This window comes from Triticum urartu, chromosome 2A (assembly GCF_056163025.1).
Source record: "Triticum urartu cultivar PI428250 chromosome 2A, HENAU_Tu73, whole genome shotgun sequence".
In the NCBI taxonomy this organism is placed as follows: Eukaryota; Viridiplantae; Streptophyta; class Magnoliopsida; order Poales; family Poaceae; genus Triticum; species Triticum urartu.
In genome coordinates this window covers 29,696,628-29,703,504 of record NC_141874.1, presented here as the reverse complement: position 1 = coordinate 29,703,504, position 6,877 = coordinate 29,696,628, and positions in this window count along the sequence as shown.

The following is a 6,877-nucleotide window of genomic DNA, read 5'->3' as shown; positions in this document are numbered from 1 at the left end:
AGGAGGCGGGGTACGGGTAGACCCACAGTACGGAATGACAACAGTGGATCTGAAAAATCTTGGGTACACTGGCGAACCGTTCGTCCTAGCCAATGATGCCGCACAGGTTATCTATGTGAAGGACATGTCTACCAGACCGAGAAAAAGAAAAGATAAGGAAGCGAATACATCATACAATGAGCCAAAGCGCCACATAGTTCTTTCATGAAAAAGGGACATCCTGGGAGTGGAGGGCAAGACAGACATGTTTGACGATTATGAAAAGTTTCATGAAATTCCTCCCTTCAAAGTCAAGGCTGACCCAAGCATCGTGATAATCGATGAAGATTATCCATGGTTATGGCGCAATAAGCAAAAATGACACAAGCGAAGAAAAAGTGAAGACTTTCTCCCGCAACTATTATGATGATACCATGCCAACTTTGTAACAGACGAGTATGATACCATTGTCCGTTTTGTACATGCACATGCTATGCCAACTTTTTCAGAGTTCATTTGAAAACTATGAATTTACGTCGAATTTTCTCTATAGGTGCATCTATGTTCATTTTTCTACTAAAGTTAATCACAAACTTGTGATTCACACAAATTTCAAAGAATTCAAATTTGAAAACTAATGGCACTAACAAAAGTTTATAATTTTTCTAAAACTAATGGCACTAACAGAAAGTTTATAATTTTGCTAACCTAAAAGCAAAAGGAATTCAAAAATAAAGTAAAAAACAAAAGAAAATAAATAATACAGAAAACAAAACAAAAAAACTGGAAAAAAATAAAAATAACAACAATAAGTATTTTGTTGTAAGTAGAAACAAAATAAAATAAATAAAGCAACAACGAAAACAAAAAAAGTGTTTTCAAATTTGAAAACTAATGGCACTAACAGAAATTTTATAATTTTTCTAAAACTAAAAGCAAAAGGAATTAAAAAATAAAGCAAAAAACAAAAGAAAATAAATAATGCAGAAAACAAAACAAAAAACTGGAAAAAATAGGGCTCGCCCCTGGCCCATGACCATTAGTCCCGGTTTGTGCCACTAACTGTGCCACAAACCGGGACTATAGGGTTGGTCCTCGTTGCGCTCAGAGTTTAGTCCCACCTCACCAACCGAAGGGCGCTCACACCGGTTTATAAGACCGTCCCTCTCTGCCTTGTTGAGCTCCTCTCAAAGTGAAAATAGATGCCCCTATGTAGGGAATTTGACCATAATCCATAATGAATTTCTCTGAAATTCATAGAAATTGATTATGAATTTAGGTCAAATTTTCTCTATAGGTGCATCTATGTTCATTTTTTTAGTAAAGTTAATCACAAACTTGTGATTCACACAAATTTCAAAGAATTCAAATTTTAACTATTCAAATTTGAAAACTAAAGGCACTCACAGAAAGTTTTTAATTTTGCTAACCTAAAAGCAAAAAGAACTAAAAAATAAAGTAAAATACAAAAGAAAATAAATAATGCAGAAAACAAAACAAAAAACTGGAAAAAACAAAAATAGCAACAATAAGTATTTTGTTGTAAGTAGAAACAAAATAAAATAAATAAAGCAACAAAGAAAACAAAAAAACTAAAAAAGTGTTTTCAAATTTGAAAACTAATGGCACTAACAGAAAGTTTATAATTTTTCTAAAACTAAAAGCAAAAAAGAATTAAAAAATAAAGCAAAAAACAAAAGAAAATAAATAATGCAAAAAACAAAACAAAAAAACTGGAAAAAATAGCAACTATAAGTATTTTGTTGTAAGTAGAAACAAAATAAAATAAATAAAGCAACAAAGAAAAGAAAACTGCCACCTATTGGGCCACCACGGCCTGAATACGACTAGAAACCCAACCTGGGCCAGGATTCAGGCCCGCAGAAGGCCCAATAGGCCCACAAGCAAAGAGGTGTCACATTAGGCCCATAGGCCTGCAGTTCAGAGGAGTTCTAGAGTGAAGAGGCAGCAGAGCTTATAAACATGTGTTGGCCGCTCTCAACTGGCGAGGTGGGACTAAACTCCCACCACTGCGCCAGCGCAAGGCCATTGGTCCCGGTTGGTGGCACCAACCGGGACTAAAGGGGAGCATTGGTCCCAGTTCATGGCACAAACCGGGACCAATGCCCCCTTTAATCCCGGTTGGTGCCACCAACCGGGACCAAAGGCCGCCGCTTCCCGCCCTTTGGGCTGCTGAAAAGAGGCGGCCTTTGGTCCCGGTTGGTGGCACCAACCGAGACTAAAGGGGCATTGATCCCGGTTTGTGCCACGAATCGGCAGCCTTTGGTCCCGGTTGGTGCCACCAACTGGGACTAAAGGGGGCATTGGTCCCGGTTTGTGCCACGAACCGGGACCAATGCTCCGTCTATATATACAGCACTTGTGAAATTTTTTGTTCAGTTCTTCGATCCCGCCCCGACGACGCCGCCAGGCTACCCCTCTGCGCCTCGCCGTCGCCGTCGTCTCCCCTGCCTCCAACACCGTCCCGCGCCGCCCAGATGCCGTCGCCACCCCACGCCGCCCCGACGCCGTCGCCGCGCGCCACCCCGCGCCTCCCCAACGTCGTCGCCGCCCCGCGTCGCGCCCCGACGCTGTCGCCGCCCCGCCTCTGCCTCGCCGTCGCCTTTGCCTCGCCGCGCCCCCGCTGCCCCGCGCCGCCGTCGCCTCTGCCTCGCTTTGGTTAGGGCCGGCACCGCCCCCCTCTTCCCCCTGTTTTTTTTCAAATATATATATGTTTTTCCTGATTATATGTATATGTATGAGTATATGTATGTGTGTATATCTGTTTATATGTCCTTTTTTAGATTTTTTGTTTTTTGCATTTTTCTAAAAATGTATATATGTATGTATATATGTTCTCTCTGTGCGTATATATATATATATATGTTAATGTATATATATGCAAAAGATAGATTTTTAGAAAAAATAGTAATTTTTTCTGTTCATAGATTTTTTTGGTGATATTGATTATTGTAAATATGCAAATGTTTGTATATTCATATGAACAATGAATTAGGCAAAACCTTTAATTTTCTAAAATTTCTATTTGAACATTATTTAAAAAAAACAAGCAATACTACTTCATGTATTTTTAAGAAGGAAGAAGAAGAAAAAGAATGAGAGGAAAAAGGAAATAAGAAGAGGAAGAAAGGAGAAGAAGAGGGGAGAGGAAGACGAGGAGAAATAAATAAGAAGAAGAAAAAAGAAGAAAAAGAAGAGGAGGAGAAGAAGAAAGGAATAGAGGAGAAGAAGAGAACTTCTCCTCTTTTTTTTCTTCTTTTTTTTCTTCGATCTTCTCCTCTAGCTATTCCTTTCTTCTTCTCCTCTTTTTATTTCTTCTTTGTTTTCTTATGTTTTATCGGGTCTGTCGTCATCGATATATACCCCTCCCGATAACTTCAACATGAGGGGGGGTCGATATACCCCCTCCCCGATAATATTATTTACCCATGTACGTATGTCGTGTCGATATAAACTACCTATAACTTCAACACGTGGGGGGGGGGGGGTCGATATACCCCCTCCCGATAACTTCAACACGAGGGGGGGGGGTCGATATACCCCCTCCCGATAACTTCAACACGAGGGGGGGGGGGGTCGATATACCCCCTCCCGATAACTTCAACACGTGGTGGGGGGGTCGATATACACCCCCTCCCGATAACTTCAACACGAGGGGGGTCGATATACCCCCTCCCGATAACTTCAACACGTGGGGGGGGGTCGATATACCCCCTCCTCGATAATATTATTTTCCCATGTACGTATGTTGTCGTTGTCGATATACCCCAAACCCTAGAGAAGCAGTGTCAAGGCCACTAATTAATATTAGTTCTACGTTTGCCACTAATATATCCATTTGTCATGTTTGAATAATAATTGCCATGTTGTAAATATTTTTAGAAACTATGGACACCGCCCAAGACGAAGTACAAGAAGAGTTGTTGGGGGACATAGTCGCACGAGGAAGTGATGCCGTCTACTCGTTGTTTCTCAACGACACCGATGGTCTGGAAGCAGCTGGCTATGATTATGATGGCTCCGGTGACCCAATGCCGGTGCAAGAAGGAGACCGTGATGACGCCTCCGGTGACCGAACCGAGTCCGGCCAGGTATATATATTAGTTAAGCCCGTGCTGACTAGCTAATTGATGCATTCATTGTTTTGGTATGTACACATATTAATTAACTCTTTGTTCTTTTTTCTAGCCCTCCGGATCGAGCACAACTTCGATAAAGAGACGAGGCTCGAAGAAAAAGTTGAGCTCGGATGAAAGGTTTGAGATCATAGCAATCGCGCCCGACGGCCAACCGATTGAACCCATCCAGACAAAGAACGCATTTGTTGCTCAGTGCGGGGTTCTGGTTAGGGACAAGATCCCGATCAGCATCCAGCGATGGTTAAAGCCGGCTACAGAAGACCCTGAGGTGTCTTATGTCAATGATATGCAGAAAAATGATCTTTGGACTGAGCTGAAGTTTCACCCTACCGCCAGAGGATGCTTGCTACCTCTTGAGCTTGCGTTGGTTTTCCCCGAAGAGGAAAGGATGATGCAGCAGAGTAGCGTAAGTATTTCCCTCAGTTTTTGAGAACCAAGGTATCAATCCAGTAGGAGGCCACGCGCAAGTCCCTCGTACCTACACAACACAAAGAGCTCAACGCAACCAACGCGATTAGGGGTTGTCAATCCCTTAACAGTGATCACTTACGGAAGTGAGATCCGATAGATAATATTTTTGGTATTTTTGATATAAAGATGCAAAGTGAAAAGTAAAAGGCAAAGTAAAAACAAAACAAGATTAAAGTGATGGAGATTGATATGATGAGAATTGACCCGGGGGCCATAGGTTTCACTAGTGGCTTCTCTCAAGAGTAAAAGTTTTCTACGGTGGGTGAACAAATTATTGTTGAGCAATTGACAGAATTGAGCATAGTTATGAGAATATCTAGGCATTATCATGTATATAGGCATCACGTCCGTGACAAGTAGATCGAAACGATTCTGCATCTACTACTATTACTCCACTCATCGACCGCTATCCAGCATGCATCTAGAGTATTAAGTTAAAAACAGAGTAACGCTTTAAGCAAGATGACATGATGTAGAGAGATAAATTCATGCAATATGAAATAAACCCCATCTTGTTATCCTCGATGGCAATGATACAATACTTGTCTTGCTGCCCCTTCTGTCACTGGGAAAGAACACCGCAAGATCGAACCCAAAGCTAAGCACTTCTCCCATGGCAAGAACTACCAATCTAGTTGGCCAAACCAAACGGATAATTCAAAGAGACTTGCAAAGATAACCAGTCATACATAAAAGAATTTAGAGAAGATTCAAATATTGTTCATAGATAGACATGATCATAAACCCACAATTCATTGGTCTCAACAAACACACCGCAAAAGAAGAAGATTACATCGAATATATCTCCACAAGAGAGGGGGAGAACATTGTATTGAGATCCAAAAAGAGAGAAGAAGCCATCTAGCTAATAACTATGGACCCGAAGGTCTGAGGTAAACTACTCACACTTCATCGGAGGGGCTATGATGATGTAGAAGGCCTCCGTGATGGCGGCCCTCTCCGGCGGAGCTCCGGAACAGGCCCCAAGATGGGATCTCGCGGATACAGAAAGTTGCGGCGGTGGAATTAGGATTTTGCTCCTGTTCTGATCGTTTGGCGGTACGTGGGTATATATAGGAGGAAGGAGTACTTCGGTGGAGCACTGAGGGGCCCACGAGGCAGGGGGCGCGCCCTGTAGGGGGGGCACGCCCCCTACCATCGTGACCGCCTCCGGTACTTCTTGGAGTAGGGTCCAAGTCTCCTGGGTCTTATCCGAGAAGAAAATGACGTTCCAGAAAGGATTTATCTGTTTGGACTCCGTTTGACATTATGTTTCTTCGAAACACTGAAATAGGCAAAAAACAGCAATTCTGGGCTGGGCCTCCGGTTAATAGGTTAGTCCCAAAAATAATATAAAAGTGGAAAATAAAGCCCAATATAGTCCAAGACAGTAGATAATATAGCATGAAGCAATCAAAAATTATAGATACGTTGGAGACGTATCAATGATCCGGAGAAGCTAGTTAAAGAGCAATTAATCAGGTCTTTTGCTCTTAAGAGGATGGCAGACCTATTCTGGAGGTGGAAGAAAGAGCTGAATATGTTTGTCGATAAAAAAGAGACACCGGAATTCAAGGGCAGATATGAGAAGATCAGATATCACTGGGCCGTATTTGTGGCCCACAAGACATCGGAAGAGAGTAAGAAGATGTCGGCGACAAACAAGAAAAATGCCGCGAAGAAGAAGCATCACCATCGCACGGGGTCAGGTGGCTACCTCGTAGCCCGGCCTAAGTGGGCCAAGGCTGAGAATGATCTGGTTGATAAAGGGATCGAACCAGAGACAATTAACTGGCCAGACCGTTGCCGGACTTGGTTCTTCGGGGCTGGCGGAAACTTGGACCCTGTATCAGGGAAGTGCATTTGGACGGACGAGCAAATGGAAATACTAGTCAAGAGGCTTAAGCACTATATCGAAGCAGCGCAGCAAGGGACGTTCATTCCAGACAGAGAGAACGACGAGCTCACAATGGACCTCGGGAATCCTGAGCACCCTGGACGGACACGAGGCACGCCAGGCTCCATTCCGTGGAAGGCTGGGTTTCCGGACGCAGGCGGTTACAAATGCCACGAGAGGAGGAAGAAAGTGGAGCAGACTCAACTGCAGGCGCTGCACGCTAGGGTACAAGCGATAGAGGAACGAGAAGCAAATTGCAGCAAACGAACTACTAAAGCTTCCCCCGAAGCTACCCCGCCATCTCAGCGGAGAAGCAGCGTGGCTTCCACCGAGCTGCTTCTGCCGGAGCATGTCTTGACGGCTCCTGCCA